This window comes from Ceratotherium simum, chromosome 28 (genome assembly GCF_057802395.1).
Source record: "Ceratotherium simum simum isolate JZ-2026a chromosome 28, ASM5780239v1, whole genome shotgun sequence".
Taxonomy (NCBI): domain Eukaryota; kingdom Metazoa; phylum Chordata; class Mammalia; order Perissodactyla; family Rhinocerotidae; genus Ceratotherium; species Ceratotherium simum.
In genome coordinates this window covers 35,185,734-35,199,738 of record NC_141927.1, presented here as the reverse complement: position 1 = coordinate 35,199,738, position 14,005 = coordinate 35,185,734, and the positions used below count along the sequence as shown (strand labels likewise).

Sequence of the window (14,005 nt, the reverse complement as noted above, 5' to 3'; positions counted from 1 at the left end):
ATCCACTTTCTGGCTCTTTCCTTTCTGGGTTCCCTTACTTTTTCAGCATTCATGATTTCCTGGCTTCACTTGTTGTCCGGAACAGAAAGACTGTGGAGTTTTTCATGTACGTCCTGCTACTACACAAACCACGATGTGGACTACACTTAGCCCCAGGCTAAGAGTCGAGGAGGTGAGGGACTTGCTTATGGCTCCTCATCTCCTCCTCTCCAAGCTGACATGCAACACCACAATCGATCTACTTCTGTTTCCTCTTCAGCACCTTCAGGTAGTCACTTTGTGTATTATGTCCAGGTTTTAGAGTTATTTTCTGCAGGAATGGTCATAATACCCGAAATAGTTTATAATACTCAGAGGTAGAAGCCCATATATTGTTCCTATGAAATGGTAATACTCAGCTTTATCACCCACCTTATTCATCACAATTGTCCTGAGTGACCTTGGCCTACTTTCAAAAATCAAACTCACCTTCCCAGGATGAAGATTTATTTGGAATACTGAATATAATTTGCTGTGGGCCCTAAAGACAGTTTTTAAGGGATAAAGACCAAAGGAGTGAGCAATGGAAGCACCATTGCATAACTGGAATAAGTCTGTAATCTCTCAAGGTGACAGGGACTAAAAGTACCTAATATTTATTCTCCCCTCCTCTCAATAAACAAGCAAACAAAAAATAACCCTGATTTTTAGCTATTATGAACAAAAGCTACATTTCCCAGTTTCCACTGCACACAGAGGTGGCCATGTAACTGAGTTTTGGCCAGTGGGAGGAAAATAGAAGTGTCAAGTTCAACTTCCAGGAAGTATCATTAATGGAGAGTGGGGAGGTACTATGGTCTGAATGTTTGTGTCCCCCCAAAATTCATATGTTGAAATTCTAACCCCTAAGGGTGATGGTATTAGGAGATGGGGCCTTTGGGAGATGCTTAAATCATAAAGGTGAAGCCCTCATGAATGGCATTAGTGCCCTTATAAAAGAGGCTCCAGAGAGATCCCTTGCCCCTTCCACCATGTGAGCACACAGCTAGAAGGTACCAGAAATGAATCAGGAAGAGGCCCTCACCAGAATGCAACCATGATGACACCCTGATCTCAGACTTTCAGCCTCCAAAACTGTGAGAAATAAATTTCTGTTATTTATAAGGTACCCAGTCTGTGGTGTTTTCTTATAGCAGCCCAACAGACTAAGACAGGAGGTGAGCCCTTTTTTGGCTCTTTCTTTTCCCTGCTGGCTGGAATGCTGATGGGATAGCTGAATTCACGCAGCCACACTTAATCCTGGGGTTGAAGGAGCCTCAATCCATGACATCATGGAGTCTCTAAGCCTGCCCTGGATTGCCTACCTACAGATTTCTTTTATGTGTGAGATAAATAAACATATATTGTTTATCCACTTTTATTGTGGATTTCTGTAAGACTCAGCCAAAGCAAATCCTAATCAATATTCTGGGCATTAAACTGGGGAGAAAAGAGTCCCATTATTGTAGTCAAACCACCTGTACCTGGAAGAACTGTATTACTTAGCAGTCTGCCAGCAATCACTCCAGCCTTCTCCATGGATAAAGAGTGCTGGGTAAGTTAGCCCTAACCCTAATGTTTCCAGGGCCTAAAGTTCAGCTCTGGCTGAATCGGTCCATAAAACCTCCCCCCAACCATCATTGTTAAGCAAATCTACGCCCTATCCCAAATAAACTTCCTCCAACTGAATGTTTCCACTCTTTTCTCCCTCAGAGCTGTCCTGAGTGATTTCTTCATTCACTCACTCACTCATTCGACAAATATATACAGACGCCTCCCTTGATGCCTGTCTTAATCTGAATTCATCTTTGCAAACATGTTGGATGAGGTAAGTGTTGCCTGAGGTCAGCTACTAGCCTCAAGATGACCCTCTTGCAAATCTATACTTTAATTCCTCCTCACACCATTGTTTTGGCACTGCCTAGACATAACAAAAAAACCAAAACAAAGGGACTTCCTTCTAGAACAGAGCTGGAAAGGTCCTTAGAGGCCATGTAGTTCCACCTTCTTATTTTAATATAAGTGACCCAAGACCCACCCAAAGTTCTGGGGACAGTGACAAAGCTGGAACCAAGACTCAGGTCTCCCCACCCTATCTGGTCCTTTGTTCTTTCCTTGATCCTTCTTTCCTTCATTTACACTTAATCCAAATACAAAGATCACATATCTGTTATTGTGATTAGAAAATAAAATAAAAACTTTACTTTAAAAACTAGTTACACTCAGTGTCCAAGAGAGACATTACCTTTGGTGATTTGTCTTTGAATTTGTTCTCAGTTTACTCTGAAGAGTGAACATGCCAGCGGCCCAGACCAAGACCTTCTCTCTGGCCTTGAAACCCTTGGGACTGAAGAAAGTTAAGTCAGCTGAAAGTCACATGCTTGCTTACAAGGTAAGTTTTCAGTGTAAGTTTCCAGCCAATTGCCTTTTGCCCTAGGCTAATTCTCAGAAATTCCTCTATAACTCCACCAGCCACTCTGCGTGTGACGGTTCAATAACACTTAGTGCTAGCAAAGCTGAATTCTGGCAAAAAAAAAAAAATACTTTTTGTTCCCCTATTTCAAGGTGATGCAACTGTCACCTATAAAAAGTGGGCAGTTTCCAGAAGAAAGCTCGTGCTTCAGACCTGTGACCCTGCTCCCCTGCTCTGGAAACAGCTGCCGAGTTCACAGTCTCAGTCAGTATTCTTAGGAAGAGGAAGGAAAGCACTTAAAAAAAACACTTGTTTTTTACTTCATTTACTTGTCATTTCTATTCCTACATAATGGTTCAGGGATAATACACCCTTTGTGTGCTTTTTATTGATTTCTTTTAAAGCAGGCTATTTTGTGTGCCCTGGCATTGTTTTCAGAGACAGAGGCTGCCTATAATTCAAACACCCTGGACTCAGTAACCACAAGTGTCTCCTTGGAATGTTAACTCTTCGTCCTTTTTTGGGTCTCATCTAACTTTGAGGTAGTGACCTGGAGCAACCTGTGGGTATTTAGACATGGATTCCAACCCCACTGTCTGGTCTTGGGGATGGGAAGGTAGGGAGAGTTCATCCACCGATACTTTATTTCCACTCTGACCCAGCAGGTTCCAGCTTCAGTCATTCCACTGAGAAATGACACAGCAGACAGAAAAACCAGAAGGCTGGCAAGAGTCCTGAGGGACTGGGTTCAAGGAAGTGCTTTACTTTGTGAGCATTTGGCATTAGAATCAGTATGCATGGTTCACTGTATAAAAATAGCAGCGTGAATATTAAAAAAAAAGCTACTGTTTTCTGGGTGGGCAAACCAACAGGGTGCATGGAGCCTGAAAATGCTGCAAAGCAGAAGCAAACATTCAAAGGAAACCTCTAAAGAGAGGCCAAGTTAATATAAAACGTTACTTTGGCTTGGAAGTTAAGACTGTCCTAAGAGGTCACATGGAGACCTTAATTATTTGTCTTAGGACATCTGCGAGCCAGACAGAGCTGCCAAGTTACAAGAATAAAGCAGGCTTTTAACCTTAAGCAGGTTAAATAAAAGGAAGATTAAGCGCAGGTAGAACAAAACATCAGAGCCACTCCTTCTTCAGGAAGTCTGAAAGTTTTCCACCTTCCTGCAGAGAAAGACCAGAATTGTACTGGAAAGACTGCACCTGCCGATGAAAATCCAGGGGCACCTATGGGAGTCGGGAGGGGAGAAAATAAAACTGTCACACCTTGCCAGGTGTGGAATATGCATGGATCAGTAGGGAGTGCTGCTGTCTTCCCTTTTCCACATTCCAGGGAGGGGCCACATCAGATAGGGATTTGGTTTGGGTAGTCTTAGCTTTGAATTTTTCAACTTTCTTGCCAAGTTTCTTACTCAAAAGCTTTTCATCTACATTCGACTCAGTGATCCGCATTGTTGTTGACACTGTAACCATTTTCTTGAGCATCTGAGATGTAAAAAGGTGGGGGCTGTACACTCCATCTTTTGGCCCCTCGGCGCCTCCAAGAATAGTCCCCGGGAAAAAGGAGGAGCTCTGATCCTATCTCTAGGACAGAGCAGGGCATAAGATGGTCAGTGCAAGAAGGGAAGCAGGGGCCTGAGCAAGGTGGAATGAATGTGAGAAATAGAATACCTGGGTTGCCTGGATCAAAGCAGGCTGAAGGACAGTCACAGGGCCCAAGAGCTGAAAGGGGCCAATGGGGTCATCTGATTCGAAATCCCACCCAATGCAGGAATCCTCTGCTCAAGATTCCTCAGCGAATCTCTGGTTGGAATTTTCAGATATTTCTGGCAGACATGGAGTTGCCCCACACTCAGATCTCTCTCCAGGAAAGGACTTAGCAACCCAGCTCGAGGAAAGTGGTTAGTGGATAACCTCCAGCTGTTAGTGCCCTCAGCGACTGCCTCATCTTTTGAGCTGAGATCAGTCTTCTCTGGCAGTCCCCAGCCAATGGCTGAGGAAGGTGGTTCTGCCCAACACGGGACTCCTCTAATGGCAGTCTTTGTTTTGGAGCTCTGCATTGGACTGGCAGAGACTTAGTCTGACCTGCATCACAGTCTGAAGGCTCTCCTGCCCAGTCTTGCTTTCTCTCCTTTTCCTTTCCCAGGTGCCACTCCTCAATAAGCCTTAATACTTGAAGCACAGGGGATTTTTTTTAGCGCATGAAACTATTCTATATGATACGGTAATGGTATAAATATGACACTACACATTTATCAAAACCTATAGAACTTTATAGCACAAAGAGTGACTCTTAATGTGTGAAAATTAAAGGAAAATTACTTAAGAGGCAGGGGATCCCAGGATGAAATGCAATCTGTGACAGAACACTCTAACTGTATTACAAATGTATGAAACAGTTTCACTGAAGGGGCTGTTGGGGAAAAGGCTGATCTAAGCAACTTTGGAAATAAGTGAGTCTCTAAGACTAAAGGCAAAAGAAACTGTATAAAAGCACTGCAATCTGGCTGATAAAGTTGTTTCCCATGGGAATATGTGTTAATTCTATATTGCAATTGAACAATGAAGTAAATGGATGGCAGATGGTAGGAGACAGGTTTCTTATTGTTGGAGTAAGAAATTATAGAAAACCAAAGGAAGGTCTAGAAAGAACGATGTGGTAATGGATTAGAGTTGGAGATATCAGTATGAATTCATGTGTTTCTTGATATAGATTCAGATGGTTACATATAGAAATATTTATAAATATGTGTATATACACAGGTTAGTATACACACATATACCTTCTTGTTCTATCAGCTGAGAGGGCCTAGACACAGCAACACCTCAGTAGCAACAAGCATACCTAGCACCCAGATCTTGGTTTTCAATACCATTCTCCAATAAAAGGAACCAGGGCTACTTAGAGAAATGGCTGATTCTAGAACTGACGCAGGAAATATACAAGATGAGCCTGGAGCACCTTGTAGTGCCAGAAAGTAAAGAAGTGCTCAAAAAACAAACAAAAACAGCACCCAAACCCACAATGATGGGGATATAGCAAAAGGACACAGAAGCGAAGTAAAAGAGTTCCCAGTGGCCGAAGCAGGAACAAATTGAGCAAAAAAACTAATAAATTAGTATTGGATTATAACCCAAAATGTAAAATAAATATGCATGAGTCTCTACTAATATAAATAAATGATTTAACAAACAAATAAATGAAGAGACAAATCTTCCATGAAGACGAATTCCAAATAATTTATGTAGATACTCTACCCTCAATGAGGCAAGGCTTAACTCTCCACAACTTAAGTATGGGCTGTGCATAGTGACTTCATTCCAAAGAGTACAGTATGGAGAGGGGGAAAAGGGTAACTTTATGGTGGAGAAATCTAACACTGCTTCAGCCAGGTAATCAAGGTTAACACCAATAGTGATACGTCACATCGATAGGATGTACCCTTGATATGATGCAATGAAATGGCACTTTACTTCTGTGACCTTCCACCCAAGAACCCATAACCCCAGTGTAATGATGAGCAAAACATAAGACAAATCCCATTCTGCAAAATACTGGATCAGCAGTCCTCAAAACTTTCAAGGTCATCAAAAACAAGGAAAGTCTGAGAAACTGTCAAGCCAAGAGTAACCTAAGGAGTCATGACTACTAAATGCAATATGGCATCCTGGATGGGATCTTGGAACAGAAAGTGGACATTAGGCAAAAACTAAGGAAATCTAAATAAAGTACGGACATTAGTTAATAATAATGTATCAATATTGGTTCATTATTGTGACATACGTACCACACAAATGTTAAATGGTAATAATAAGGGATTCTGGATGTGGGTTATATTGGAACACTCTGTACTATCTTTACAATTTTTCTGTAAATCTAAAACTGTTGTAAAATAACAAGTTTATTTAAAAAAACTCCCTTATATTGTTAAAATTAACTTTATTATATTTAGCTAACATCTGCCTGCCAATAATTTTTACCATCTTAAGTGACACTTGATGATCTTCTGCCTGGATTCCTCCTGCCTGGATCTTCATGTGGCTGCCATTTGTTGTCATTCAGGACTCTACTCAAACATCACCACCTTAGGGAAGGCTTTCCTAACTACCCAGTCTGAAGAAGCATCTCCTAGTACCTACCCCTATCATCTTATCTTGTCCTGGTTTCTTCTGAAATTATTTTGATTTTGTGTATTGTCTCGTAACCACCCTCATCCATGAGGCCCAGGACCTCATTAGTGTTGCCCACAGCGATCTTCTCAAGCACCTAGAAAGGAGTCTGGAAATACAGTGGGTACCAAAAAAATATATTAGTTGAATGAACAGATACAAAATTGGTCTACTTTCCTTCTACATGATAGTTCAAACATATGAACCCGCATCCCTCCAAGTTTTCTTTCCTTCAAGCTGTAAATCTCTAGATTCTTCACACATTTCTCACTTGACATAGTCACCTTGTACTGGATAACAATATTGTAGCAATAAAAAAAAATGTCATTTATTTAGTGCTTTACCACGTGCTGTGCACTGTGGTAAGTAAGCACTTTTAAAACAGTTTCTCTTTTATCTTCACAAAATTTATGCTGTATAAGTCAGGTACTGTTGGATTATTTCTGGAATGCCACTATCCCTCTTAAGAAATGGCCCCAGAACTGGACTCCACTGACTAGATGCAATCTGGACAGAGGGACAATTATCTTCCCTGATGTATTCATCTACCAAGATGACCTGTTTGGGGGGTAGGTTTGCTTAAGCAGCAGTGAAGCAATGCTTACTGTTGTCCTCTAGCCGGTGATCCTCACACTGGTCTGTGATAAGATAAGGAGCTTGTGGCTGAATGGAAACAACTACATCACCAAGTACACTGTTTAGTTCAGCTGACTTGTTTTTGTAGAAGACTTTCTCAATGTAGGAAGCTCTGTGTTGGTTTATATTCTGGCCCAGGCTCCTCATCTCATTGTGGATTGGCACTCTGAGTAGCACTGATCTAAGGCACAATTCTCAGCATTGTTCACTTCTTCTGTGTTGTAACATAGACTCGATATCTAGTGCATTCCTACTGCCTACCAACTTCTAGTAAATGGAAACACTTAGGGTAAAAATCCTAGAAAGAACACTCGAAGATTGCCCAGAAGGAGGGCAGTTGGTGAGAAGGTGGGATAGTGGGAAAGTCCATAGTTTCTATTTTAGTCCTGGATTTGTCATTAACCAGCTATAGGTAAGGAAATTCCCCTCTCCAGGTCTCATTTTCCTCATTTGTAAAAGGAGGTGATGAGCCACGTAATTTCTAAGGGTCTTCCAGTTTTTGTGCTCTAGAATTTAACCCTTTGAGTCAAATAACTTCCACATACTAAATGTCCCTAGGCTAGGCCCTTCTACAACATTCATGTCCCATCACATCTGCCACCATTTTGCCTCCCACAGTGTTTTGCCTGGTAACTAATCAGCTGGCTTCAGAATGGGAATGTCACAGCAATATCCAGTGGCCAAGCCCAAAGATAAGAGAATAGAAAGTCTAGGGGCTGAAAGGCATCTTCAACAATATGTGTCCTCCAAAGATTGGGCAATGCTTTTGTCAAGCATAGGGGTGTCAATAAATTTGTGCCATTAAAATTGTTCTGGAGTTTTCCAGTTCTGCATATCAAGAGCTTGGAGGTCGCCACTTTGTACTAACAACCGGTAAAAAACTGAACAGACTGAACCATTAACAACTCTTCTTGGATCTGTAAGAGAGAGGAGGACCCAGGGCAAACCACTGCACCCAAGATTGGAGAGACAGACAGGTGAACACAGGAAGTCACTGCTTACTGGAGCAGAGACTCATAAGCAGAACTGCCACAGAAACCATGCTGAGGTAAACTGCAATTGAAGAATTGCTGGACGCTCTGCGCCGACAGCTCTGGGAGTTAAAAACTCCAGGGGGACCCAGTCATAGGGGGGCCCCACAGCATTGTGAGGTTTATCTCTAGGAGCTCAACCAGATTCCCAGAGTAAATATCAGAGAAAAATTCCCTTGGGCTTCCAGCAGGGGGAGGGGGAAAGAACCATTTTGATACACGTCAGAGCATTCCGTTATTCTCAACAAGGCCTCAGGGGAAACTAGTTAACCAGGGCCTAACCTGCTGGGGTATTATCAGAGCCTAACTGACCTGGGGAAAGGAAATGATCAACTCCAGCCCACTCTAGCCATCCTGGCCCATTTAAAGACGGAGAAAAGAATCTGAGAAACACTTGTGAAATTCACAGCCCAGAGGCATAGGCTCACCAAGACCTGATTATAGGACTCCAGAAGGCTTCCTTTCCCCCAACACCTCACCACCATGTTACTAAAGGCCTATTTACAGCAGTTCCTTTTACTCAGTACATCATGTCTGGCTATCAAGAAAAACAAAACTCAACACCACCATCAATCAACTCAATATAATTGACATCTACAGACTACTTCCCCCAACAATAGCAGAATACACATTTTCTCAAGCTCACATGGAACATTCACCAAGATAGACTACATTCTGGGCCATAAAACACACCTAAATAAACTTAAAAGATTAAAAGTCATACAATGTCTGCTCTCACATCAAAATGGAATTCAACTAGAAATTAATAACAGAAAGATAGCTGGAAAATCCCCAAATATGTGGAGATTAAACAACACACTCCTAAATAACGTGTGGGTCAAAGAAAAAAATCTCAAGAGAAATTAGAAAATATTTTTAACTAAATGAAAATGAAAATGTAACATCAAAATTTGTGGGATGCAGCAAAAGCAGTGCTTAGAGGGGAATTTATAGCATTAAATGCATATATTAGAAGAGAAGGAAGGAGGGGCTGGCCCTGTGGCGTAGTGGTTAAGTTTAGCACATTTTGCTTCGGCAGCCTGGATTCGCAGGTTCAGATCCCAGGTGTGGTGGACCTACACCACTCATCAGCCACACTGTGGCGGCGACCCACTTATACAGTAGAGGAAGATTGGCACAGATGTTAGCTCAGGGCTAATCTTCCTCAGCAAAAAAAAAGAGAAGGAAGATCTAAAACCAATAATCTAAGTTTCTACTTTAGGAAACTAGAAAAAGAAGGCCAACTTAAATCCAAAGTAAGCAGAAGAAAAGAAATAATAAGAATTAGACCAGAAATTGATGAAATTAAAAGTAGGAAATCAATAGAGAAAATCAACAAAACCAAAAGCTGGTTCTTTGAAAAGCTCAATAAAATCAAAAGCCTCTAGCCAGTCTAACTAAGAAAAAAGAGAGAGAACACAAATTACTAATATCAAAAATGAAAGAGGGAGGGCCGGCCCAATGGTGTAGTGGTTAAGTTCACGTGCTCCACTTTGGCAGCCCAGCGTTCGCAGGTTTGGATTCTGGGCATGGACCTACACACCACTCATCAAGCCAAGCTGTGGCAGTGTCCCACATACAAAAATGGAGGAAGATGGGCAGAGATGTTAGCTCAGGGACAATCTTCCTCACCAAAAATAAATAAATAAAAATGAAAGAGGGACATCACTACAGATCCCATGGAAATTAAAAGGATAATAAAGGAATACTATGAACAACTCTATATCCACAAATTTGATAACCTAGATGAAATGGACCAATTCGTTGAAAGACACAATCACTAACTCACACAGGAAAAAAATAGATGCTCTAAATAGATCTATATGTATTAAGGAAATTGAATTAATAATCTTCCAAAACAGAAAGCACTGGCTTCCCTACATACCAGCAATGAACAAGTGGAGCTTTAAATTAAAAACATGATACCATTTACATTTAACCCCCCAAAAATGAAATAGGTATAAATCTAACAAAATACGCACAAGATCTATATGAGGAGAACTATAAAACTCTGATGAACGAAATCAAAGAAGAACTAAATAAATGGAGAAATATTCCATATTCAAGGACAGGAAGACTCAATATTGTCAAGATGTCAGTTCTTTCCAACCTGATCTATAGATTCAATGCAATCCCAAGCAAAATCCCAGCAAGTTATTTTATGGATATCGACAAAATGATTCCAAAGTTTATATGGAGAGGCAAAAGACCCAGAACAGCCAACACAATATGTAAGGAGAAAACCAAAGCTGTAGGACTGACACTACCCAACCTCAAGACTTACTATAGAGGCCAGCCTGGTGGTGCAGTGGTTAAGTTCGCGCGTTCTGCTTCAGTGGCCCGAGGTTCGCAGGTTTGGATCCTGGGCACGGACCTACTCACTGCTCATCAAGCCATGCTGAGGCAGCATCCCACAAAGAGAAACTAAAAGGATGTACAACTGTGACATACAACTATCTACTGGGGCTTTGGGGTGAAAAAAGGAAAAAAGGAGGAAGATTGGCAACAGATGTTAGCTCAGGACCAATCTTCCTCAAAAAAAGACTTACTATAAAGCTACAGTAATAAAGACAGTGTGGTATTGGTGAAAGAATAGACAAATAGATCAATGGAACAGAACACAGAGCCCAGAAATAGACCCACATAAATATAGTCAAAGGAGCAAAGGCCACACAATGAGGCAAAGACAGTCTTTTCAACAAATGGTGCTAGAACAACTGGACATCGACGTGCAACAAAATGAATCTAGACACAGACCTTACATGCTTCACAAAATTAACTCAAATGGATCACAGACCTAAACGTAAAATTCTAAAACTCCTAGAAAATAATATAGGAGAAAATCCAGATGACCTTGGGTGTGGCAATGACTTTTTAGATACAATACCAAAGGCAGGTGAAAATACTCTGGATGAGATTATAATGATGGATATAGGTCATTATACATTTGTCCAAACCCACACAATGTACAAAACCAAGAGTGACCCTTAAAGTAAACTGTGGACTTTGCGTGATTATGATGTGTCGGTGCAGGTTCATCCTTGGTAAAAATAAAAAAACATGAATCATTCTGGTGAGTGCTGTTGATAATGGGGAGGCTATAAACATGTGGGGGCAGGAGGCATGTGAGAAATCTCTGTACCTTCCTCTCAATTTTGTTGTAATCTAAAATGGCTCTAAAATAATAAAATCTTAAAAAAAAAATTGTTCTGAAGGAATTCTCCTGTGCCTCTATCACTCTCTGTAGTAGGCTGAATAGTGACCCCAAAGATATCAGGTACTAATCCCTGGAATCTGTAAATGTTGACTTTATTTATTTATTTATTTATTTATTTGTTTGTTTATTTTTGTGAGGAAGCTTGGCCATGAGCTAACATCCATTGCCAATCTCCCTCTTTTTGCTGAGGAGGGCTGGCCCTGAGCTAACATCTGTGTCCATCTTCCTCTATTTTGTATGTGGGATGCCTCTACAGCATGGCTTGACGAGTGGCGCATAGGTCCGCGCCCAAGATCCAAACCTGCGAACCCTGGGCCGCTGAAGCGGAGTGCGCGAACTTAACCACTACGCCACCGGGCTGGATCCAGTGTTGCCTTATTTAGAAAAATGTTATTTTATTTGCAAATATGTTACCTTATTTGCAAATGTAATTAAGTTAAGGATTTTGAAATGGGCAGACTACTCTCTACTATCTGGGTGGGTCCTAAAGGCAATCACAAGAGTCCCTACGAAAAGGAAGCAGAGGGAGATTTCACACATAGAAGACACAAAGGCAATGTGACCACAGAGGCAGATATTGAAGTGATGTGGCTACAAACTAAGGAATGGGGGCAGCCACCAGAAGCTGAAAGAGGCAAGGAACGGATTGTCTTCTAGAGCCTCTGGAGGGAGCACGGCCCCGTTGACACCTTGATTTCTGCCCAGCACACTGATTTTGGATTTCTGGCCTCCAGAACTGGGAGAGAATAAACTTCTGTTGTTTTAAGCCACCAAGTTTGTGGTTATTTGTTACAGCAGCCACGGGAAAGTAATGCACCCTCTTCCTAAATTTCACCTTCCTTTCATACAGATTTTTCTTTCTCTATAAACAAAGCCACGTGTATTAGTCAGGACCCTGGAAGGTTACATGCTCTGATTTGAGAGTTTAATAAAGGGACTGTTTACAAAGGGCTGAGTAGAGTTTGGGAGACCTCAAGAGACAGTGCGGTTCTCCAGCGCTGGACAGTGGGGGAGACCCTGCTACTACCCTACGCCTAAAGGGTCAGGGGGACAGAACTGTGTGGAGAGGGCCATCTGACAGGAGCTGTGGCCTTCAGTCAAGGGACACAACCAGCCCACAGTGACGGAGCAGGAAAGAAGCAAGTGGAATAAGCACCTTCATATCACTCTCTTCCCTCCCTCTGCTTTCCTGCCCATGGCCTCCAGTGGCTGAACCTTACTGGCAGTCAAATGCAAGGGAGCCATTGGGGTTGGCCTCCTGGACACAGAGAAGGTGGAGAAGGGTGGGGAGTGGATTTATAAGGGCAAATGGAAATATCCAGCACCCATGTAATTTTCATCCCTTCTCAAGACCATCCACAGAACAGACTGGTTTTGTGAGATAGAGGGGCCCCTGGACCCTAGCTCTGTGATCTTGGGCAGGTCACTACCTCTCTTGGCCTCATTCTCCTCATCTGTAAAATGAAGGATTTAGACTAGAAAGTCTCTAAGATCCCTTTTAGTCCTGATGCTTGTGATTCTAGAAGCAGACTACATGCCTTGCCAGGCTAAGGCTGATATGTGCTTCCAGTCCTGACAGCTGTTTATTTACTAAAGCGTATGTAGGCCTCTCTTTTCCGTGACACATCTCTGCATCTGTGTGAGGATGTGCAGTGCGTGCTGGTTATTGAGCCACTCCAAGGAAAGCAGCAGGCTGTGCTCGCTCATGGCACGCACACAGGCATGCTGGAAAAGGCAACGTGAGGCTGGAAAACCAGACCAGGCTCTGGACAGCCCCCGCAAGAGGCGAGGAGGCAGGCAGAAAGGAAAGCCACTCACCCAGTGGCTGGGGCAGCAGTCAGTGGACTCCCCTGCTTGTTCCAAAGAAAACTTGAGGAGGCCTCGGCAGCTGGCGGCAGCTGGTGCAGCCCCTAGGCTGGCCCGGTAACTCGACTGGCAAGCCCAGCAAAGGGTCGGCTGCCAGCAACCACGCAGATGGTAATAATTAGCCAGAAAGTCAAACTATGGAAAGTTTCAAGGGTCCAGGAGAGCCTCATGTTGAGCAATGAACATATACCAAGCCTTCCCCTGCTGCTTTGGGACATTTTGTTCCGTATTGTGTCTGCTTTTTCAGCTACTCCTGTCTGCTTCTGTCTCTTTGGAACGTTCTTTTGAAAATAGAAGGTGAGGCTAAGGAAGAGAATATCCTCATTAACCCTCTAGGGCTGAGTGTGCAGATGGTGGAACCCTCCCTCCAGCCCCACAGACCTTGGGTGGCCCGGGATAAACAACAGATTTCCTCCCTTCCCCTAACCCCACCCCTAGTCATTAACTAGGACCCTCTGTAATTATTGGTGGGCCCCACATGAGCACTGGTTTATGGTGTGTGATTTGGGGAGGGAGGTGTCTAAGAAGGACCTATATTCCCAAATCCTTAGAAACCCTCCCCAAACTAACTGATCCCTAAATCCCATTGTCATCTTGTTTCCAGCAAAAAAAAATTGATTCTTGTTGTAAACACACACTATTGAGA

General features: G+C 42.5%; 1 long non-coding RNA gene across 1 annotated transcript; it reads left to right on the top strand.

Annotated features, from left to right (window-relative positions):
* The first annotated feature begins 1,578 nt into the window (after window positions 1-1,578).
* On the top strand, window positions 1,579-12,257 carry LOC147913360 (uncharacterized). The gene is made up of 3 exons (XR_015548882.1): window positions 1,579-1,846; window positions 2,296-2,410; window positions 11,750-12,257. It is a non-coding gene; the product is annotated as an uncharacterized LOC147913360 (long non-coding RNA).
* Window positions 12,258-14,005: the final 1,748 nt, after the last annotated feature.